The sequence below is a fragment of the Myotis daubentonii genome, chromosome X (assembly GCF_963259705.1).
Source record: "Myotis daubentonii chromosome X, mMyoDau2.1, whole genome shotgun sequence".
Taxonomy (NCBI): Eukaryota; Metazoa; Chordata; class Mammalia; order Chiroptera; family Vespertilionidae; genus Myotis; species Myotis daubentonii.
In genome coordinates, this window is record NC_081861.1 from 64,723,482 (window position 1) to 64,748,158 (window position 24,677).

A 24,677-nucleotide genomic window follows, 5' to 3' on the forward strand; every position below is an offset into this window, starting at 1 on the left:
TTAGGTAGCTCTCTTATTCTGTTATCTAGTTAATTCTAGCTAAGACCATTGCCTTTTCCCACATTCATAAGTCTAATGTTATGTTTCCAATTACTGAGGTTAAAGATGTAATCCAGGTATAGTCCCTAGAATTCCATTGAAAAGGTATCACAGCACTGTCTTAATAATTATACCTTAACATAATGCAAAGTGAAAAAGACAGTATACTTTTGTCAATTGCTGTAAATTTGTCCTTAGAGCTTTTCAAACTGTTTTAAATAAATATAATTTCCTGGGGCGGGAGGTGGGGGCGGGAGTGGGCTGGAGGGGGTTACTGGGGAGAAAAAGGGAACACATATAATACTTTCAACAATATTTAAAAATACGTATAGTTTTCTCCGAATTATTTTAGAGCTTAATATGTGGTTTATGTACATCAGCTTCACTAAACTGTCTATAAACATAAAAAGCTTTATCACTTGGACATGGTTTAACATAATTCCTATTTACTTCTCATATTCCCAAGGATTATTCCCTTAATGCTAAATATAGCACTGTAGGACTAGATCATTTAAATCTCCTAAACGTCTTTCTCAAATACAATGGCTTAAATTGAATAGAGTACATACCTTACTTATATCAGTAGTTGCCTACTCTATAATAACTTTTCTCAATAGTTTGTATGTTCAAACCAAAGAAGGTGACCAAAACATCACAAGTGTAATCATTGTGGTAGACATTATGGGACGCAACGGGAAAGGATTTGGACATATAAGTGAATTCCAAAATAAAAAGACTAATAATATATTTCTGATCCTTACAAATATGTGGATTTTATTTGGTTTTGTTTGTTTTATTCATACTACTTTTAGGAGAAATAAAAAAAAAACTTCCCCATTTCTATCTCAATATATTTACCCTCAATAATTCAACTGTTTAGATATAATTTTTCCAGAAAGTTCTTCAGAATTTATTTTAATCCTATGGGAGAAGTTTCTTATCATTTATAAGGACCCCATGAGATGTACCATCACATGACTATTGTGTCTCATCATGTTGTTTCAAAGCTTTCTTTATCTTTATTATCAAAGTTGTTCTTGCCTATAAAATAAACATTTGCTTACAAATGAATTACCAGTGGAGAGTGATGAATAATTTTTCTTTTCATGTAAAGTATTTCTGGCCATCAAAATCTTTAGATTCATTCATTGTGCTTCCATTTAGTATAAATGAAGATAATGTGCCACAATACATAATATTCCTCCCCCCCCTCATTCATTTACTTGACAAATACTTGAGTGGCTACTCTGCATCAGGCATCAATATAAGTACTAGAGATACAGTGTCAAGCAAAAACATGCACAGTCCATATCCTCATGGTATTTAAAAATGTAGATGGTTGAGACAAACAATATTAAAGGAGTGACACAAATTAAAGCAAAGTTCCAACTCAGATTATGTCTAGACTTGAATTTCAGGCAGTTTAGAGAGCATTAAATGGTGAATTTGGCCCAGGCAGTGACACTGAGATGACATCTGAAGGATATACAGGAATAGGGTGACTAAGTGAAGGAAGAACATTCTATGCAGAAGTCATGTGCATAAGACAAAAGATAGAGGGGGAAAAAGATGATAAGCTAGGGATAGGACCATTGTGGTTTGATTATGCTATAACATGACATTGGACAGGTAGATAGAAACCAAACCATTTTGGAACTTCAGATCTCATGCCGCATTTCTGCCTTGATCCTAAGAGCAAAGAGAAGCCAAAAATCATCCTTAGACCATTCTTCTGGATGTCATGGCTGACATAATTGCACATTAAAGTGACAATGCTCTTCTGAAGTCTTTTAGGAAAATCTCTGGGAGATTGACCAAGTTTAACGCTTTGAAAAATGACAAAGGCAAATGATTACATAAGCACTTGCTCTTGAGGTACTGTTCTAAATGCTTCACATACATTAATTTAATCTTCCCAACAGTACACTGAGGTAGATCCGGTAAACATCACCAGTTCATGGATGAGGAAACAAAAGCACAGAGACCTTCAGTAACTGGTCCAAGTTTAAGCTGTAAAACTGAGATCTGAACCTAGGTTGTTTGCCTCCCGGCACTCTGTTTTTAAGCATTATGCTTTTGATGACCCTCTGTCTGCTGGCACTACTATTCAGCAATACTAAAATAGTTCCCTGGTTCCAGCATGTTGTGCATCTAGTAAGATGGAAAATCCCACCTCTACTTTTTGCACTACATCATGATGATGACACTGCTCATCACTCAATAACAGCAGTCATCCTGTTCCAATTCCTCCTCCTATATTCTAGAACACTAAAACCTGGTTTCCTTAAATTTATGGGCATTGAAAGACAGAGATTCAACTAGAATTTTCTATAGACAATGTAACATAGGGTGAAATGATATTATGCTATGTGGTCTTGATAAAATTTTAAACTTAATTACATAGTTTTCTGCAAAAGGAGATTTTAGGCAATTATTTGGGGAATATAGACACTTCTTTTTTTTTAATTTTCCGTTGTCATTCCTCCCTTTTTATCCCCTGTAAAACTATTCATTGTTTAACTAAACTAAGCACAGTGTGCTGTTCAGTGAGCAACAATCTATCAGGAAAACATCCATAAGAATAAAAACTAGCCTAGCCAGCATGGCTCAGTGGTTGAGTGTTGACCTATGAACCAGGAAGTCACGGTCAGGGCATATGCCCTGTGTAGGGCATGCAAGAGGCAGTCAATCAATGATTCTCCCTCATTATTGATGTTTGTACCTCTCTCTTCCTTCCTTTCTGAAATCAATAAAATATATTTTTAAAAAACTAGACCATTTTCATTGATTAAAGCAAAAAACAGTTTGGCCCTTGCTGGTGTGGCTCAGTTGGTTGAGCGTTGTTCCATGCAGTTCAATTCCCAGTGAGGGCTCGATCTCCATTAGGGGGCATGAAGGAGGCAGCCAATGCCAGTTTCTCTCTCACATGGATGTGTCTCTCCCTCCCTCTTCCTTCCTCTCTTTCTAAGGTCAATTAAAGAAACACATATTGATTAAAAAAACAGTTTGGAATATCATATGGAATTAAAACCAGTTAAGGGACCTAAAGCATATTTCACAGCACCAGTGTCTTCTTTCTTTCTTGTTTATTTTGTATAGTAACTTGAGATTGTAGAAAAATTCTGGATATATCGATCAAAGACACATTATTTATATTCTCTTTATGGTGGCTACTTGACAGTACAGATACATTAATGAATAAATACATATTACTTGATCAACTACTATGTGCCCAGCATAGTAGTTGCCTATGAAGTTTATGATTTGAGCAAAGAGGTAATATGTACAAAAATGTAAATAAGTTTAGTTTGAGAAACTATATAAAGAGATTAATAATTACCAAGAGATCCTTTTAGGAAGTTTGAGTGAACATGCAGGATATTATCTGAAGTTCTGGGCACAGTTAGGGTCAGTGGACATGGCTGTCTAGAAGGCTATGAAATCTATGTATCTCCAGAACAGCTTTTTATATATGAAGAGAAGCCCAAAACCTGGAAATCTCAAAACTAGGTTTCCTCAGAGTTGGTGATCTGATCATAAAAGCAAAGTAGTGTGGTGAAAATAACATCAGGCTGGGCTGGTCAGTGAGACTCAGTTGGTTAGAGAGTCATCCTGTACACCAAAAGGTGGCTGTCAGGGCACATACGTAGGTTGTGGGTTTGATCCTCAGGAGGCAATGAATTGAGAATATTTCTCACATCGATATTTCTCTCCCTCCCCCTCCCTCTCTCCCTTCCTCTCTCTCTAAAATCAATAAAACCATATCCTTGGGTGAAGATTAAAAAAAGAGGAAGAATAAGAAAGAAAATAGTATCAGATTGGGAACTTGAAAACTCGAGTTCTAGTTCTTGTTCTTTACTAAGTAATATGGGACCCTGCCTGGATTACTTAACTCTTCTGTGATTTTTGTTCCTCATTTATAAAGAGGTGCTAGGGAGAGAAAAGACATGTTAAAAATAGATGACTTCTTCCCAGAAATAAGCATATTATTAAAAAACACAAATGGTGGTATTTCAGTTATTACAAATACCGGTAGGTGGGACTTTCCAGGGCCACTGTGCTCAGCAGCACCAACTCTACACTGTACAGCGAAAAGCAAAGCCATTCACACGGACTGATTGGCATTGCTGAGCTACTCTGCAGAAGCAGTTTAAATGTCAGCTGATGAAACCACACACACACCAAGAATATATGAAAAAGTTTATTAAATATGAAGCTTTTGAGAGAGAGCAGGGGCCTCCCAAGCTGGCCTAAAAATGGCTTGAGAGATCAAGAAAAGGAGATTGGATTGGATTGTTTTTATGTGACTAGTGGTTGAGGTCATGGTTAGGGTAGAAAATAAAGCATATATAAATTGGTTCAGTAACAATAGCAAGGTAATACCATATTTTACCAAATCGAGAATGCCATGTAAGATGCATTATATTTTTACACCAAGAAAGAAAAAAAAGATTCTACCTATTAAACTCTGCCATAACATCAACTTTCAAAGGCCATTATTTATTTCAGAGATGCTGAAATGTGACAAAATAATCAATGATATATCCTGAAATATTATTGAGTATTTTTTTCTGTGAACATTTTTTTAGTTAGCAACATTCATGTAAAGGAACTCTGTACTCAATCCAGTATAAGATTTGCTAATTGAGGCACCGTATGTTTCTTATTAAAGTCATATATCCTGCAATTTTGTATATTTACAATGTTTAAAATGACTTTTTTTTTAGCATGAACAACAAAGAGTCATAATATGGCTTCATTGTGTATGTTGAAAATCTTGCGCCCTCCCCCCGCTCCCCATTAGCTAATATTTGTTTTTCAGACAATTACTTCTGAATAGACTGCTTGAATTTACTCTAGCTAGTTTGGGAATCCTCTTTTCTATATTTTCTGTATGAAATTGCAACGCATACTTTCTATGCCTCCTAGTCCTTAGAAGTACAGGGAGAAGCAAGAAGCATGTGGGTTACGGCAAAAGTTCACTCATTATGAACTGATTATTATACAGGTCAGGGTTGGGGTCTGAAGCAAAGAAAACATGACAGGAAGTAATGAGAGATGTTAAATCTTCTCTCAAGAATTCTCAGACTGGGCCCCCTTTCTCTTAACGAGGAGGCTCCCAGCACACGCAGGTCTCTGTGAGTCTCTGACTGGAAAGACCATCACCCTCGAGGCTGAGCCCAGCAATACCACCAAATACGTCAACGCTAATATCCAAGTCCAGGAGGGCATCCCGCCTGACCAGCAGCATCTGGCTTTTGCGGGCAAACAATTGGAGGATGGTGGCACTCTGGCAGAATACAACATCTATACAACGTCCGCCCTCCACTTGGGACTTCCTCTGCAGGGTGGCATCATGGAGCCCTCCCTCCGCCAGCTCATCCAGAAGTACTAGTAAGTGTAACTGCGACAAGATGATCTGCTGCAAGTGTTGGGACATTTGCATGTACCCCCACACTGTCAACAGGTATGGCTGCACCAGCAACCTGTGCTCCAAGAATGTCAAGCAAGGTCCCTCCATCATTTCCTGGACTGCTGGGTGGCCCTGGAGCCTCAATAAAGTTTCTCTTTTGTTGACTGGAGCAGTTAAAAAAGAAGAATTCTTAGACTGATTCTCAAATTTATGATACTCACAGAATTCCTCTGCAGTGATCACTAGGGAGTATGGCTCCGAAACACCGTATGTTCTCTTCAAAATAACCAGGTTAGAGCTTACCTGTTCCCTGGCCCAGGACTATTAGGTTGCAATCTATAAGTAAATGACCATGTTTTAAAAAATTTATTTGGAAAGTAACTGATTGGTTTTTAGATATTGATGTGCAATGTACAATTCATAGTTGTTGTTTTTTTAAATGTAAATAGTGAATCCCCTTGGCCCTAAGGAAGACCTAACCCACAAAGAGAAATTTTAAAAAAATAACTGCCTCACAGATATACTTGGAAGGAAAATATGACAGTATTCACTTCATGCCTTTAGTGTAGGATACATAGCATTTTCCAGAATTATCTTTCCCTTTCTCAAAAATATACTCTCATGTGACTGTTAGAGAGAAGAGAAATATAAAAATAACCCATTTGAATATTACTGCTTTTGCATATTACATATGCCATCTCTTTTCTCTTTGTCCTGGTGGCCGATATTCTTTAGGTTGGAACTATACCTTCTCCTTTTGGGAAAAACCTCAGTTCCACTTTTTTCACCTCTTTCTTCTGATTCCCTCACCCATCTCCCTTTTGGAAACCATCTGCTTGTTCTCTACATCTATGGGTCTGTTTCTATTTTACTTTATTTGTTTTGCTTTGTCAGATTCCACATATAAGTGAAACCACAGAGTATTTGTCTTTCTCCATCTCACTTATTTCACTTAATGCAATACCCTGTAGGTCCACCCATGTTGTCAGAAATGGCAAGATTTCATTATTATTTCGTGTAATATTCCATTGTATATATAGATATAGACATATAAATAGATAGATTTAGCTATAGGGATAGATACCACTTCTTTGTCCATTCATCTATTGATGGACATCTAGGTTGCTTCCATATCTTTGATATTGTAAATAATGCTACAATCAACATAAGGGTGAATATATCTTTTAAAATTGATGTTTTTGTTTTATTTGGATAAATACCCAGTAGTAGAATTTCTGGGTCATATGGTAGTTCTATTTTTAATTTTTTGAGAAATCTCTCCATACTGCTTTCCATAGTGTCTACACCAATTTGAAGTCCCACCAATAGTGCACAAGGGTTCACTTTTCTCCACACCCTCTCCGACATGTTATTTGTTGAGTCTTTGATAATAGCCATTCTGACTGGCATGATATGCTATGCAACTGAGATACATGCCCTTGACCAGAATCTAACCTGGGACCTTTCATGTCTGTGGGCCAATGCGCCATCCACTGAGAAAAACCAGCTAAGGTGTACTGGTGGGTTTGTGTTTTTTTTTTAGTTTAATCAAGAGAATTTTATTTTATTTTTAATTATTGTTGACATTTAACATTATTTTATATTAGTTTCAGGTGTACAGCATAGTTGTTAGACATTTTCATAATCTACAAAGTGATCCCCTGGATAATTCTAGTACCCATCTGACACTATATATAATAATTGCAATATTATTGACTACTAGAGGCCTGGTGAATGACATTTGTGCACTTCAGGGGGGGTCCCTCAGCCCGGTCTGTGCCCTCTCACAGTCCGGGACCCCTGGAGGGATGTCTGCCTGCAGGCTTAGGGGTCCTTAGCACTGCTGTGGAGGGAGAGGCTCCCGCCACTGCCGCTGGGCTTGCCAGCAGCGAGCCTGGCTTCTGGCTGAGTGGTGCTCCCCCTATGGGAGCACACTGACCACCAGGGGGCAGCTCCTGCATTGAGCGTCTGCCCCCTGGTGATCAGTGCACATTATAGTGACTGGTCGTTCTGCTGTTCAGTTGATTTGCGTATTAAGGTTTTATTATATAGGATTCCCTATGTTGTACTTTATATCCCCTTGAATATTCTATAACTACCAATTTTCACTTCTTAATCCCTTCACCTTTGTCACCCATCCTCCAGGCCCGCTCCCATCTGGCATCCATTAGTCTGTTCTCTGTATCTGAGTCTGTTTCTATTTTGTTTGGTGCCAGATGGGTACTAGACTTATCGGGGTGATCACTTCTTAGTCTTATAAATGTCTAATCACTGGGTTATACGGTTGAAATTAATATAATATTATACACTACTGTGATTGAAAACTAAAAAAAAAATATTTAAAAGGAAAAGAAGTAAAAGAATGTGAAAAAAGGAAATTAGCAACATTTTTCTTTGCAGCAATATAGGAATGCTACTCTACTGCTCATTTACTGCTGTTCCATGCATACAAATGTCTCTTTTTGAAGAGTTGAATCATGATATTGCAAGCATGAAATAATTGTCCCTTAATGAATCTTATTCTTTGAGAATTTTACTGAAATGCAACTTATACTACTGCTATCCCTAAAGCAACACAAAATCACTTGTTTGGTTAAAGACCACTAAGTTGGGGTGTTTTGTTCTCTGGAGTTCAATTGCTGCTGTGTTCATTTTTTAATAAAACATGCCAAAGTTAAAAACAGCATGGCCACAGGAGAAGCATTAGAGAGCACTGCACAGCTGAAAGTAAATTAAAAAAAATGTGAGCACAACATGATGCTAAAGCCCTCAGTGCCTGTGCAGACTCTGTGCCGTGCCTGCAGGTCAAGGCCAACCCCTTTCAGCCTGGCAGGTCCCCTATTCAAATTGAGAAATGAGTCTCCTGTGATGTCACCTAGAAACGCCATCGCCCTTCACTCAAGAAAAAGCACATTTACCTCTTTGCTGCATTTTTTTATTAAAAAAGATTGTATGGTGTGTGTGTGTGTGTGGTAGGTTGCTCTCAAGCAATCATTAAAAATAACTCAGAATTAGCTATATCAGAGTGTAGTGAATAAATGTATCAAGAGATTGCATATGGGTCAATTTTTTAGTCCTGTCTTTCCACAGTGTTTATGAGGGAACAACATACAAATAAACAGTGTTTTATATAAGGTGAGACTCATTAAGTAGAATAGACAGCAGCTTTTTTATAATTTGAGTTGCACAAAGAAAGATTTATCTTCCACTAGAGTCCCGGTGCACCAAATTAGTGCATGGGTAGGGTCCTTAGACCTGGCCGGCAATCAGGGCTGATCAGGGCCTTCTGGGAGTGGGGCGGGGGAATCCCTCAGCTCGGCCTGTGCCCTCTCACAGTCTGGGACCCCTCGCTCCTTACCACCCGCCTGCTTGCTGCTCCCTACCACTCGGCTCGCTGCTCCTCAGTGCTGCCGCGGAGGTTCCTGCCACCTCTGCTGCATTCACCAGCCATAAGCCCGGCTTCTGGATGAGCAGCACTCCCCCTGAGGGAACTCATTGTACCTCCAGGCCCCGGTTGGTGTGGATCAGTAGTTAGAGTGTCCTCCCACGCACCAAAGGGTCATGAGTTCGATTCCAGGTGAGGGCACATACACAGGTTGTGGGTTGCTTGGGCAACTGATCAATGTTTCTCTTTCTCTTTCCCTCTCCCTTCCTCTCTCTCTAGAATCAATGAAAAGAACATATCCTAGGAGGGGGACTTAAAAAGGAAAAAAAATGCTGGTTTGGTTCAGTGGATAGTGCTTCTGCAGGCAGACTGAAGGTTACCAAGTTGCCGGCTTAATCCAGGGCCCTGGTTGGGGATTCAGCAAGAGACAACCATTTGATGTCTCTCATATTAGTTTCTGTCTTTCTCCCTCCCATCCACTCTCTGTAAAAAAATAAAATAAACAAAAAAAAATCAATGCAAAAGTGTCCTCAGGTGAGGATTAACCAAAACAAACAAACACCCATTCCCAGTGTGATTATTGAAGGAGCATATGAAGTATTTGTTGAATGAACGGGAAGGGATGAGACTTTGCTTTCTAATTGTTTTAGCAACTCTGCAAGCCAGAGGGTTTATTTTTATTTTTTAAAATATATTTTATTGATTTTTACAGAGAGGAAGGTAGAGGGATAGAGAGTGAGAAACATCGATGAGAGAGAAACATCGATCAGCTGCCTCCTGCACACCCCCTACTGGGGATGTGCCCGCAACAAAGGTATATGCCCTTGACCAGAATTGAACCCGGGACCCCTCAGTCTACAGGCCGATGCTCTATCCACTGAGCCAAACTGGTTAGGGCCAGAGGGTTTATTTTTTATTTTCATTTTTATTGATTGATTATTTTAGAGAGAGGAAGGGAGCGAGAGAAACATCAGTGTGTTGTTCCACTTACTATGCTCTCTTTGGTTGCTTCTTGTCTGTGCCCTGACCAGGGATCCAACCTGCAACCTTGCTGTATCAGGAGGAGGTTCTAACCCACTGCTCAGGGTGCTGCCTGTCATGGCCCCTCAACAAAATACCTCTGGTGTGCCCTGGCCCCTGCTGTGGGTCGGAGCTCCTCTGCCACACCAAAGGTTTGGGTTCCATTCTGTCAGGTTTTGGGTTTGATTCCTGGTCCAGGCTGACTGCTGCTCAGCAAGTGACCGAGGACCATTGAAGTCCATGTGCTCTCGTCATTCGGCAGGGACCCGGGGTTCCATGGCTGACTTGGCCAACTCTGATCCCTGCTACTCCCAGTCCTCCATCCAGGGCGACTTCAACTATAAAAGCTGCGTGGCCTCCAGGTAGGTCGCCCTCTCCATGGCTCACCAGGCTTGATTTCTGCGCAGTTGTCCTGGGAGGTGGATTTCCAGGTTCACAGGGAGAGCTCCCTCCGATCCAGACTCCCAGGGAGAGCCAGTTGGGGGCTGAGTACTGGCTGACCTCTGCTGTCGCCCCACCAGCCCCAATCTCCCCTGCCTGTGGCCCCGCCCCTCACTTCCGGATCTCAGATCAGGGGACCACAGGCACCTCAGTACCCGGTGCCCTGGGTGCCGTCATGCCTGCGGCCCAGCCCCTCCCTTCGCGATTGCAGATCAGATGGCCCCAGGCAGGCTGTACCCTGGGCCTGCACCCGGTGCTCAGGGTGCTGCCATGCCTGCTGCCCCACCCCTCCCTTTGCGATTGCAGATCCGGCCTCAGGCACTGCTGCACCGGAACCCCAGGGGCAGCCCTGCCTGTGGCCCCGCCCCTCACTTCCTGATCTCAGATCAGGGGACCACAGGCACCTCAGCACCCGGTGCCCAGGGTGCTGCTGTGCCTGCTGCCCAGCCCCTCCCTTCGTGATCATATCCTGGGGCCGCAGGCAGGCTGCACCCTGGGCCTGCACCCGCTGCTCAGGGTGCTGCCATGCCTGCTGCCCCGCCCTTCCCTTCATGATCACATATCCAGGGGCCACAGGCACGGCTGCACCCTATGCCCTGGGTGCCGCCATGCTTGTGGCCCCACCCCTCCCTTCACATAGCAGATCAGAGGGCTGCAGGCAGGCTGCACCCTGGGCCTGCACCCAGTGCCCAGGATGCTGCTGTGCTTGCTGCCCAGCCCCTCCCTTCATGATTGCATATCCAGGACCTCCTCTTCCTTCAAGATCGAAGATCAGGGGACTGCAGGCACAGGGGCACCCCATGAGTGGGTGCCGCTGTGCCTGGTGCCCTGCCCCTCCTTTCCCCATCACAGATCAGGGGGCCACAGTCCAGTCGGCACCCCTGGCCCAGATGGTCCTACACCCCAGCTCTCTCTTCCTCCGATCGCCATGGCGATCACCAGCACCCCTGCTGGGGGGTGTTGCCTTTCCTGCTGGGCTTTCTGATGATATCACTGGCTGTATTTGACCGCCCCCCAGCTCTTGCCTGCCACCATTCTTCCATCTTTCCACTTTTGCCTCCCATTATTGCGCCTATGTATGCAAATTAGCCACCATCTTTGTTGGCGGTTAACCACCATCTTGGGTGGAAGTTAATTTGCATATCGCCCTGATTAGCCAATGGGAAGGGTAGCGGTTGTAGGCTAATTACCATGTTTCTCTTTTATTAGATAGGATAGATTTACTCCTCATGATTTTAAAATATATATTACTAGAGGCCGGGTGCACAAAAATTTGTGCACTCGGGGAAGGGGGGTCCCCTAAGCCTGGCCTGTGCCCTCTCGCAGTCTGGGACCCCTCAGGAGATAACGCCCTGCTGGCTTAGGCCTGCTCCCGGGTGGCAGAGGGCAGGTCCAATCCCTAGGTGCAGCCACTGGTCAGGCTCAGAGTAGGGCCGATTGCGGAGTTGGGGCGCCGCCCCCTGTCATGCACAGAGCAGGGCAGATTGGGAGGTTGCGATGCCACACCCAGTCACACTCAGGGTAGGGCCAATTGGGGGGTTGGGGCACCGCCCCCTGTCACACTGAAGGCAGGGTCGATGGGGAGGTTGCGGCACCACCCCCTGTCATGCACAGAGTAGGGCCAATCCGGGGGTTGGGGCGCTGCCCCCTGTCATACACAGAGCAGGGTCCATCAGGGGGTTGAGGAGCTCCCCCCTGTCACTCAGAGAGTAGGCCGATAGGGGAGTTGGGGCACCGCCCCCTGTCACACACAGAGCAGGGCCGATCAGGGGGTTGGGGTGCCGCCACTGTCACACTCAGGGCAGGGACTATGGGGAGGTTATGGCTCTACCCCATCACACACAGAGCAGGGCCCATCAGGGGGTTGGGGCGCCACACCCTGTCACACACAGAGCCGCAGGGCAATCAGAGGTTGGGGAGCTCCTCCGTATCAGGCACAGAGCAGGGCTGATCAGGAGGTTGGGGCGCCTTCCCCTGTCACGAACAGAGCAGGGCAGATAGGGAGGTTGTGGCCCCATCCCCTGTCACACACAGAGCCGCAGGGTGATCAGGGGGTTTGGACGCTGCCCCCGTCATGCTGACCCCGGTGCTGGGAGGCATATTACCCTTTTACTATATAGGATAGAGGCCTGGTGCATGGGTGGGGGCCGGCTGGTTTGCCCTGAAGGGTGTCCTGGATCAGGGTGGGGGTCCCCACTGGGGTGTCTGGCCAGCCTGGGTGAGGGGATGATGGCTGTTTGCATCTGGTCACACACCATTCATGGTGGGGGTCCCCACTGGGGTGCCTGGCCAGCCTGGGTGAGTGGCTGAGGGCTGTTTGCAGCTGGTCACACACCCTTCAGAGTGGGGGTCCCCACTGGGGTGCCTGGCCAGTCTGGGTGAGGGGCTGAGGGCTGTTTTCAGGCTGGCGCGTGACGGAAGTTCCCAACCGCTCCTTTCTTTCTTTCTTTTTTTAAAATTCTGGGCCAGCTTTAGCTCTGAGGCTCCAGCTCTTCGGCCTCCGCTGCTGAAAGTAGGTATCTGGTTTGTTTCGGTTCGAAACCATGTATAACTCCAGCTCTGACTCCAGCTCTGAGATCCCAGCTCGCTGAAAGCTGGTTTCTGGGTTTTTTTTTTTAGCTTCTATATTTGTTAAAATGTTTCAAACTGCAGGCTCAGAGGCCTGCAAGGCAGGCGGGGAACGTTGGTTTCCTCCGTCACTGAAGCAAGCAAGCCTCATGTCAGCCATCTTGGCTGACAGTTAATTTGCATATCTCCCTGATTAGCCAATGGGAAGGGTAGCGGTCATATGCCAATTACCATGTTTCTCTTTTATTAGATTAGATTATTGATTTCAGAGAGAGGAGAGAGCAAAACATCAATGATGAGAGAGAGTCATTGATTGGCTGCCTCCTGGATGCCCCACACTGGGGATCAAGCCCACAACCTGAGCATGTACCCTGACTAAGAATTGAATCATGACCTCCTGGATCATGGGTCAATGTTCAAACACTGGCCATGCTGGCCCGACACCTCTCATGATTTTGTTTATTAGCATTGCTGTGGTGGCTTAGAATTTTCATATATTCTAAAGCACTGAAAGTTCAGGTCAAAATGCAAACCATATCAAATATGGGAACTATTTAAAGCAACTATAAACATTAATTTACCTAGAATAAGTTTTCCCTTCCAAAATGGGGCAGAAGATAAATCTTTACTGATGGAGGAAAAAAGTTAGCCCCATAACCTGTGTCAAGTGTTTTAAGTTAGGTTTGTGGAGGTGTGTGTGTGGGAAGATTAAAAGGAAACCTCTCCTACTTAACAATGTCACTGAGGGTTAATCTTAAATGTATATGTGTTAAAAGTAAGTTTCAGAATTAGATAATTCCCAGGTTTGCTAGATGATCTATGACTTTAACTGGAAAGAGCAGTTAAAGGCCAAAATACTCCAGGAGGAAAATGTGTAGCTCCTCAGAGTGAAAGGCTAAAATTGGGGACTGAGAAATCAGTAAATGAAATGGGAATTTCCTAACTGATCATAAACCTATCCTTAACCTACAACAGCGATTTTCAACCTTTTTCATCTCTTGGCACATATAATCACTAAAATTATGTGGCACACCAAAAATATATTTTGCTAATCTGAAACACACAAAAATAGGTATACTTTTGATTCATTCACATCACAGAGCTACACTGAGTGGCCAGATTATTATGACCACCTGACGTTTGTAGGCAAATTAGCTATAATTTCACGCTGAAGTTGCTAGAGGGCCAGACCATTATAAATGTGTGGATCAATGTTCCATATGTGTGGAACAATGTTCTGAAGATGTCCTACTCCCTTCCCCCAGTCCCCCAGCTATGCCTACCTCCACCCAGTTCCTCCTCCTTCACCACACTGTTACCTGTGTCCATGGACTATGCATATATGTTCTTTGGCTAATTCCTTCACCTTCTTTCATCCAGTCCCCCTTGGCCCCTCCCCTCTGACACTCTGACATGGGTGTACAATCTGACAGCTGTCAATATGTTCCATGTATCTATGCCTGTGGACCTAATTTGTTTGTTAGTTTATTTTGTTCATTAGATTCCACATGTAAGTGAGTTCATATGGTATTTGTCTTTCTGACTGGCTTTTTTCACTTAGCACAATAATGTCCTATGGCAATTCCATGTTTAATTTTTTGAGGAACCACTATACTATTTTTGACAGAAGTTGTACCATTTTACATTTCCATCAGCAATGCACAAGGGCTCTAACCCTCACCAAGAGTGGTTATTTTCTTTCTTTTGTTGTTTTTGTTTTGGTAGCAGCTATCCTAATGAGTGTAAAGTAGCATCTCATTGAGGTTTTGATTTGCATTTCCCCAATAATTAATAATGTTGTGCATGTTTTCATGTGCTTACTGGCCACTTCCACATTTTCTTTGTTAAAACATCAATTCAAGTCTTTTGTCCATTTTAAAATCATATTGTTATTTTGTTGTTGGGTATAAGGATTTTCTTATATATTCTGAATATTATCAGATCTATGATTTGCAAATATTTTCTGAGATTCTGCAGGTTGCCTTTTCATTCCATTGATAGTGTCCTTTGATGTGCCAAACTATTTAATTTTTATAAAGTGCAATTTATCTATTTTTTCTTTTGTGGCTTGTGCTTTTGATGTAATATCCAAGAAATAATCACTAAATCCAAAGTTATGAAACCTTTTCCCTAAGTTTCTTTTCTAAGAGTTTTATAGTTTTAGCTCTTACATTTATGTCTTTGAACTATTTTGAGTTAATTTTTGTATAAGCTTTACTTCTCATATACTCTAGTTGAGAAAATTACTTGGGAATGTTGTAATGATTAGACAGTAGTATATTTTGGACCTTATGCTCAGCACATTTATGATCTCATTTAATCCTCAAAATTGTCTTATTAGATAAACACTATATGTCTCCATTTTGGAAAATCAGAAAGAGGTGCAGAAAGGGAAGATAACTGATCAAAAGTCACAAACCTACTAAGTGCCAGAACTGTGATTCAAGCCATTTCTGTTTTACTACTAAAACCACACACACACACACACACACACACACACACACACACACACACATATACACATTTGTGTATAATCACACATTTTTTCAGCTATACCTGTATTTTATTTTACTTTTTAATATAATAGTGTTATAGGACATTTCTTTTTTTTAATTGCACAAAGGTATATATGTACAGGGTACAGAGTGACACTGGACAGGTCATGAAGCATGATAGAAATTAGTTCTCTCCCTTGCCAGCATCTTTGCTCTCTCTGGTTTTCCCAGGTCCACAGAGTGAGATGGTCCTTAAGTCACTGCATCATCAAGGTGCTGCCTTTGTAGGACTCTTCATTCCGTGTATCCAGTTCAACAATTGCATCATCAAATGCTGCTTTTGCCAGGATGTAAGCCTTTTCAGGAGAGTTTGGAATCTCAGACTAAAAGACTGAGAAATTCAGTGCCAGGCCAAGTGGAATTGGGTGTGTGAGCTACATTTCTTTCTTACTAATTTCCAATGCTTCCTGGTAAGCCTGCCCAGACCTCCACAGGGTGGTTTGCTTCTTTATTTCTTTATTTATTTATTTATTTATTTATTTTTATTTTTTTATTGCTTAAAGTATTACAAAGGGTATTACATATGTATCCATTTTATCCCCCCGCCCTAGACAGTCCCCTAGCCTCCCCTATCACCCAGTGTCTTATGTCCATTGGTTATGCTTATATGCATGCATACAAGTCCTTTGGTTGATCTCTTACCCCCCTACCTCCTGCCCCCCAACCCTCCCTGGCCTTCCCGCTGCAGTTTGACAATCTGTTTGAGGCAGCTCTGCCTCTGTATCTATTATTGTTCAAAAGTTTATAATGGTCTCTATTGTCCATGAATGAGTGAGATCATGTGGTATTTTTCCTTTATTGACTGGCTTATTTCACTTAGCAAAATGCTCTCCAGTTCCATCCATGACGTTGCAAATGGTAAGAGTTCCTTCCTTTTTAGAGCAGCATAGTATTCCATCGTGTAGATGTACCACAGTTTTCTAATCCATTCATCTACTGATGGGCACTTAGGCTGTTTCCAGATCTTAGCTATGGTGAATTGTGCTGCTATGAACATAGGGGTGCATATATCCTTTCTGATTGGTGTTTCTGGTTTCTTGGGATATATTCCTAGAAGTGGGATCACAGGGTCAAATGGGAGTTCCATTTTCAGTTTTTTAAGGAAACTCCATACTGTCTTCCATAGTGGCTGCACCAGTCTGCATTCCCACCAGCAGTGCACAAGTGTTCCTTTTTCTCCACATCCTCTCCAGCACTTGTCGTTTGTTGATTTGTTGATGATAGCCAGTCTGACAGGTGTGAGATGGTACCTCATTGCTGTTTTGATTTGCATCTCTCGGATGATTAGTGACTTTGAGCATGTTTTCATATGTCTCTTGGCTTTCTGAATGTCCTCTTTTGAAAGGTGTCTATTTAGGTCCTTTGCCCATTTTTTGATTGGATTCTTTATCTTCCTTTTGTTAAGTTGTATGAGTTCCCTATAAATTTTGGAGATTAGGCCCTTATCAGATATGTCATTGGCAAATATGTTTTCCCACACAGTGGGTTTTCTTGTTGTTTTGTTGATGGTTTCTTTTGCTGTGCAGAAGCTTTTTATTTTGATGTAGTCCCATTTGTTCATTTTTTCTTTAGTTTCAAGTGCCCTAGGAGCTGTATCAGTGAAGAAATTGCTTCGGCATATGTCTGAGATTTTCTTGCCTTTGGATTCTTCTAGAATTTTTATGGTTTCCTGTCGTACATTTAAGTCCTTTATCCATTTTTAGTTTATTTTTGTGTATGGTGTAAGTTGGTGGTCTAGTTTCATTTTCTTGCATATATCTGTCCAATTTTCCCAACACCATTTATTGAAGAGACTATCTTGGCTCCATTGTATGTTCTTGCCTCCTTTGTCAAATATTAATTGAGCATATTGGTTCGGGCCGATTTCTGGGCTCTCTATTCTATTCCATTGATCTATATGCTTATTCTTGTGCCAGTACCAGGCAGTTTTGAGAACAGTGGCTTTGTAATACAACTTGATATCTGGTATTGAGATCCCACCTACTTTGTTCTTTTTCAGGATTGCTGCAGCTATTCGGGGTCTTTTTTTATTCCAGATGAACTTTTGGAAAGTTCGTTCTAGATCTCTGAAGTATGCTGTTGGTACTTTAATGGGAAGTGCGTTGAATTTATAGATTGCTTTGGGTCGTATGGACATTTTAATGATGTTGATTCTACCAATCCATGAACACGGTATGTTCTTCCATCTGTTTATGTCTTCCTCTATGTCCTTTTTCAACGTCCTGTAGTTTTCTGAGTAGAGGTCTTTTACCTCTTTAGTTAAATTTATCCCTAGTTAGCTTAATTTTTTTGGTGCGATGGTAAATGGGATTGTTTTTATAATCTCTCTTTCTGAAAGTTCACTATTGGTGTATAGAAATGCCTCAGATTTCTTGGGGTTAATTTTGTATCCTGCTACATTGCCAAATTCATGTATTAAGTCTAGTAGCTTTTTGATGGAATCTCTAGGGTTTTGTATGTATAATATCATGTCGTCTGCAAATAAGGACAGTTTTACTTCCTCTTTTCCAATTTGGATGCCTTTTATTTCTTCTTCTTGCCGAATTGCAATGGCTAACACTTCCAGTACTATGTTGAACAGGAGTGGTGAGAGGGGGCATCCCTGTCTTGTTCCTGTTCTTAGGGGAAATGGTGTTAGTTTTTGTCCGTTGAGTATGATGTTGGCTGTGGGCCTGTCATATATGGCTTTTATTATGTTGAGGTATGATCCTTCTACTCCCACCTTGCTGAGAGTTTTTATCAAAAATGGGTGTTGAATTTTGTCAAATGCTTTTTCTGCATCAATTGATATGACCATGTGGTTTTTTTCTTTCAATTTGTTTATGTGATGTATCACGTTTATTGATTTGCGGATATTGTACCATCCTTGCATCCCTGGGATAAATCCTACTTGGTCATGGTGTATGATCTTTCTGATGTACTGCTGGATCCGATTTGCTAAGATTTTGTTGAGGATTTTGGCATCTATGTTCATGAGGGATATTGGCCTGTAATTCTCTTTCATTGTGTTGTCTTTACCTGGTTTTGGTATTAGGGTGATGCTGGCTTCATAGAATGAGCTTGGAAGTGTTCCTTCCTCTTGAATTTTTTGTAGTAGTCTGAGGAGGATAGGTTTTAGTTCTTCCTTGAATGTTTGGTAAAACTCCCCTGTGAAGCCGTCTGGTCCTGGGCTTTTGTTTGATGGAAGCTTTTTGATGACTGCTTCAATTTCTTCCATAGTTATTGGCCTGTTGAGATTTTTAGATTCTTCCTGATTGAGTTTTGGAATGCTGTATTTTTCTAGGAATTTGTCCATATCCTCCAGGTTGTCTAGTTTGTTGGAGTAAAGCTGTCCATAGTATTTTTTAACAATCATTTGTATTTCTGTGGGGTCTGTTGTTATTTCGCCTCTATCGTTTCTGATTTTATTTATTTGGGTCCTCTCTCTCTGCTTCTTGGTGAGTCTGGCTAGAGGTTTGTCAATCTTGTTTATCCTTTCAAAGAACCAGCTCTTGGTTTCATTGATTTTCTGTATTGTTTTTTTGGTCTCTATGTCATTTATTTCTGCTCTAATCTTTATTATCTCCTTCCTTCTGCTCATTCTGGTGTTTTCTTGTTGCTCTCTTTCTAATTCTTTGAGTTGTAGAGTTAGATGATTTACTACCATTTTTTCTTGTTTTTTGAGATAGGCCTGTAGAGCTATAAACTTCCCTCTCAGGACTGCTTTCAATGTGTCCCATAGGTTTTGGATTGTTGTGTTTTCATTGTCATTAGTTTCCAGGATGTTTTTAATTTCTTCTTTGATCTCATTGGTAACCCAATCAATATTTAATAGCATGCTATTCAGCTTCCAGGTGTTTGAGTATTTTGGGTTGTTTTTATTGTAGTTTATTTCTAATATTATGCCATCGTGGTCTGCGAAGACACTTTTTATGATTTCAATCTTCTTGAATTTGGGGATACTTTGCTTGTGACCCAATATGTGGTCTATTTTTGAATATGTCCCATGAGCACCTGAGAAGAATGTATATTCTCTGGCTTTGGGGTGAAGTGTTCTGAAGATGTCTATTAAGACCATCTGATCTAGTGAGTCATTTAGGATTGTTGTATCTTTGCTGGTTGTTTGTCTATAGGACTTATCCAGTGCTGTCAATGGTGTATTAAACTCCCCTACTATGATTGTATTGTTGTCGATCTCTCCTTTGATATTTTCCAGGAGTTTTTTTATGAATTTGGGTGCTCCTACATTGGGTGCATATATGTTTACCAGGGTTATATCTTCTTGTTGTATTGATCCCTTTAGTATTATGAAGTGGCCTTCCTTATCTCTTGTTAAGGCCTTCACTTTGAGGTCTATTTTGTCCGATATAAGTATTGCTACCCCAGCTTTCTTTTCCTTTCCATTTGCCTGAAAGATATTTTTCCATCCTTTCACGTTCAGTCTGTGTGAGTCCCTTCTAATGAGGTGGGTTTCTTGTAGACAGCAGATGTATGGGTCATGTTTTTTTATCCATTCAGCCACTCGATGTCTTTTGGTTGGAGCATTTAGTCCGTTTACGTTTAAAGTTATTATTGAAAGGTACTTGTTTGTAGCCATTTCTTTTTTTGTGTGGCTGTTTTCTTTCTGAGCTTTTTATTTCTTATTTTTATACCAGTCCCTTTAGCATTCCTTGCATTGCTGGCTTGGTGGTGACAAACTCCCTTAGTCTTTTTTTGTCTGTGAAGCTTCTTATTTCCCCTTCAAGTTTGAATGATAGCCTTGCTGGATAGAGTATTCTTGGATTCAGTCCTTTGCTTTGCATCACTTTGTAAATTTCAGTCCATTCTTTTCTGGCCTGATGAATTTCTGTTGAGAAGTCATTTGACAGTCTAATGGGAGATCCCTTGTATGTAACTTTCCGTCTCTCTCTTGCAGCCTGTAAGATTCTCTCTTTGTCCTGAACATTTGCCATGGTGATTATGATGTGTCTTGGTGTGGGTCTTTTCGGGTTCACCTTGTTTGGGACTCTCTGGGCTTGTGTGACTTTTTTCTTCCCCACCTCAGGAAAGTTTTCTGATATTATTTCTTCGAGTAGGTTTTCTAATCCTTGTTCATCCTTCTGTTGTTCTGGTACTCCTATTATTCGTATGTTGTTTCATTTCATGTTGTCCCAAAGCTCCCTTAGGCTCTCCTCCTGTCTTTTAATTTTTTTCTCCAATTGCAGTACATTTTGGGTGTGTTTTGCTTCCTTGTCTTCTAATTCACTTATTCGGTCCTCCGCTTCTCCTAGTCTACTGTTGATACTTTCAATGGAGTTTTTCATTGCAGCTATATCACTCTTCATTTCTTCTTGGGTCTTACTTAGGTTGTTGATTTTTTCATCTGTTTCTTCTAGCTTCTTCCATATGTTATTGATTTTTTCATCTGTTTCTTCTAGCTTCTTCCATATGTTATCGATTTTTTCATCTGTTTCTTCTTGCTTCTTGCAGAGGTTGTCGATTTTTTCCTCCATCCGGTTTATGCACTCTAGGATCCTTATTCTGAATTCTTTATCTGTCATGTTGCATGCCTCTGTATTACTTAGCTGCTTTTCTGGAGAGTCCTCCTTCTCTTTCCTTTGGGGGTTTCTTTGTCTACCCATGTTTGATCTCACTGACATATCTAGACGTTGAGTTGTTCAGTGGTTGCTCCCTTGGTGGCAGTGACTCCTTGGTCTGTGGTTGCTCTTCGGGCGGTTGCGGTAGCAGCTGCTCTTCAGTTGTCAGCAGCTCCTCTGGTGGGTGCTGTTCACAGCTGTGGTGGCTCTTCCGGCTGGTGGGGCGAGGTTTCATGTACAGCTGCTGTTCCTCAGCAGAGGATGAGGTGCTCAGGAGGTTGCTGTTGCTTGGATCTGCTGCGTTGATATAAAGGCACAAAATACAACACAACAAGGCACCACGTACCAGGCACTATACACAAATATATTCACGATATTAATAACCCCAATTAAAGGTGACCACCTGAATTAAGAGAATTGGGGGATAAGGAAGAAGGAAGAGAAAAAGATAAAAGAGAAAAAGGAAAAGAAAAGTAGGGACCAAAAAAAGGGAGTGCAAAAATGAAATTGGGAAAAAGGAAGGGGGAAAATAAAAGCGAGAAAAGAAAAGAAAAAAAAAGAGCAAAAAGAGAGAATGAAGTGGAAGAGGGAAGAGACTTTTTATATGAGGAGAATACTCCTATAGAACAGCCATTAATCCCAACAAATTCCAGCAACAGCTCCCTGGATATGAATGCAAACTAGAAACAACCAATAATATAACGATGAAAATAGAATGGTGAACACTAATCCCAAAATAAAATAAAGAAAAAATAAAATGGCACTTTAAAAAATGGTAAAATGGTAGCAGTAATAATACTGGTTAAAAATAAGAAGGTAGTAATTAAAAGGGTAAAATCAGGTGATGGAAAAAGAAGAAAAGAAAGAAAAAAACAAAAAAAGAAAAAAAAGAACAGAAAAAAAAGAATGAAAAAAAATTGGTTTCTTAGTTAAAAAGTGAAAAAAGAAAAAAAAAATTGCAGTAGTGGAGGTCCTTCGTTTCTTCTATTCTTCAGTGTGGCTCGCCTTAGACCTTCCAGGTATTCAGGAGAGTGTTGAGTTTCCCTGCGATATACTGTTCCTCTGTGTTGTGAACCACAGTCCTTATTTTAAAGCATGCCGCATTTATTTCCCAGACTGCCTTATTTTGTGTCTTATTTTGTGTTTAGCAAAGAGTCAGTTTGTGGGTCAGCCTCTGGGTGGCAGTGTTCTGGGGTTGGCCTCTGAGGCTATAGGGCCTCTCTGTCCAGTGGAAGTTCACTGCCCAGAGCTGACTGCGTAATAGTTAGTTACCGGCGCTATGTTGTTGCTGGGATTGAAAATCCCCCTATAGGCCAGACCCTGTTAACTCCCAGGGACTGATCAGGTTATCTTAATCCTTGATCTCGTACAGGGTGGAATCTGAGTGTGGCTGTGCTCCTTGCCTGGGGGCTGGGGGGAGGAGACTCACTCTCAGGAGAGAATGGCTGCCCCAGTCCTGGGCTCAGGGGTGTCTCAGCACTCAATTCGCTGCCACCTCTCCCGGCTCCCCCTCTCTCCCCAGTCTCTCCCCAGATTCCACTCCTCAGCACACTCTCCCTCTCTTCAGCACAGGTGAGTGTCTGTATCCGAAATGTCCCATGAACAGGATTCAGTGAAAACAAACAAACAAATGCCGGCCGCGGAAACGGGGAAGGCTTGGTTTCTGTAAGCTTCTTCTCTTACCGGGACTGCATGTTCAGGTCAGCTCTTCAGGCTGCCCCCTTTAGGCTCAGTCCTCCGTGATCACAGAACCCAGCTCTCAATTTCCCTGGTGGCGCCAGGAATCCCGAGGTTCTCCTTTCCCCTGTCAGGGGCTGTGCCTGTCCCAAGGGACGCGGCTGTCTGCCACGCGGTCTCCCTCCGACTCTCTGGGCTCAGAGGTCTGGCAAACTTTCCTGCCCAAATCCCTGGTTTTTTTACCTTTCCAGGGGAGTTCTGCTCTTCCCGGCTGCAAACCCTCTCACCAGCTGAGCAATTTCGCCAATTCGGTGTGAGTGTTACTAGCTTCAGCTGCTCGCTCCATTTGCTCCGGGACACGACCTGGGACACGTCTGCCTATATCGCCGCCATCTTGGTTCCTGGTTTGCTTCTTGTCTCCAGATGCCACCTCTGAAAGAGATCTAGAATGATCTTTCATTTTCAGGCAGAACCTGTTACTTTGTGGTTGTGTAGCAGTGGCAAGAAGATATTTGTCCCACAGCTCCAGAGCATTCTTACAGCTGTCCTGCAGCGCTGCCTGTGTCTTCTTGCGGAATTCTCTGCTCATTTTCTGCTGCTTCTCATTCTCTCTATTTTCTGTGCAGTGCTGGAGATGACTCCAGGAAGAATAGTGGGCACCCACCACATGCTTGAAGGCAACAAAGAGCAGGTTTCTTTCTTCATTGCAGAGTTCGTGCCCGTTCTGTGACTGCCTTCATGGCTGCAGCCATAGCATCTAGCACCTGCCTTTATGTACCAGCTCCTTTTTTCCCCCTAAAGTTTTACATATGTTTCCTTTTCCCCCAATTAACACCCCCCCACCTCAGCCATTCCTACCCTGGGCAAGCCCCCATCGCCCCAGTGTCTATGTCCTTTGGTCATGCTAATATGCATGCATACAAGTCCTTTGGTTGCTCTCTAACACCTCCCCCCCATCCCCTACCATTTGTCTCTGGATCTATTCTTGTTCATCAAATTATGTTGATCATTATATCCCACATATGAGTGAGATCAGGTGATATTTATCTTTCTCTGACTAGCTTATTTCGCTTAGCATAATGCTCTCCAATTCCATCCATGCTGTTGCAAATGTAACAGTTACTTCTTTTTTTATAGTGGTGTAGTATTCCATTGTGTAGATGTACTACCGTTTTTTAATCCACTCATCTGCTGATGGGCACTTAGGCTGTTTCCAAATCTTAGCTATTGTAAATTGTGCTGCTATGAATATAGGGGTGCATATATCCTTTCTGATTGGTGTTTCTGGTTTCTTGGGATATATTCCTAGAACTGAAATCACTGGGTCAAATGGCAGTTCCATTTTTAACTTTTTGAGAAAACTCCATGCTGTCTTCCACAATGTCTGCACCAGTCTGCAATCCCACCAGCAGTGTATGAGGGTTCCTTTTTCTCCACATCCTTGCCAGCACTTGTCATTTGTTGACATGTTGATGATAGTCATTCTGAAAGGTGTGAGATGGTACCTCATTGTTGTTTTAATTTGCATCTCTCAGATGATTAGTGACTTTGAGCATGTTTTCATATGTGTCTTGGCCTTCTGTATGTCCTCTTTTGAAAAGTGTCTATTTAGGCCCTTTGCCCATTTTTTTATTGGATCGTTTATCTTCCTTTTGTTAAGTTGTAGAGTTCCCTGTACATTTTAGAGATTAAACCCTTATTGGAGATAACTGGCAAATATGTTCTCCAATGCAGTGGGCTTTCTTGTTGTTTTGTTGATGTTTTCTTTTGATGTGTAGAAGCTTTTTATTTTGATGTAGTCCCATTTGTTTATTTTCTCCTTAGTCTCAATTGCCCTAGGAGCTGTGTCTGTAAAGATATTTCTACGACCTATGTCTGCGATTTTGCTGCCTATGGAGTCTTGTAGGATTTTTATGAATTCCCATCTTATATTTATGTCCTTTAGTATTTTGAGTTTATTTTTGTCTATGGTGTAAGTTGGTGGTCTAGTTTCATTTTTTTTTGCATGTATCTGACCAAATTTC

General features: G+C 42.0%; 1 pseudogene; it reads right to left on the minus strand.

Moving 5' to 3' along the window:
- Nucleotides 1–15,545: 15,545 nt before the first annotated feature.
- LOC132224356 (14-3-3 protein beta/alpha-like) lies at nt 15,546–23,405 on the minus strand (annotated as a pseudogene).
- Nucleotides 23,406–24,677: the final 1,272 nt, after the last annotated feature.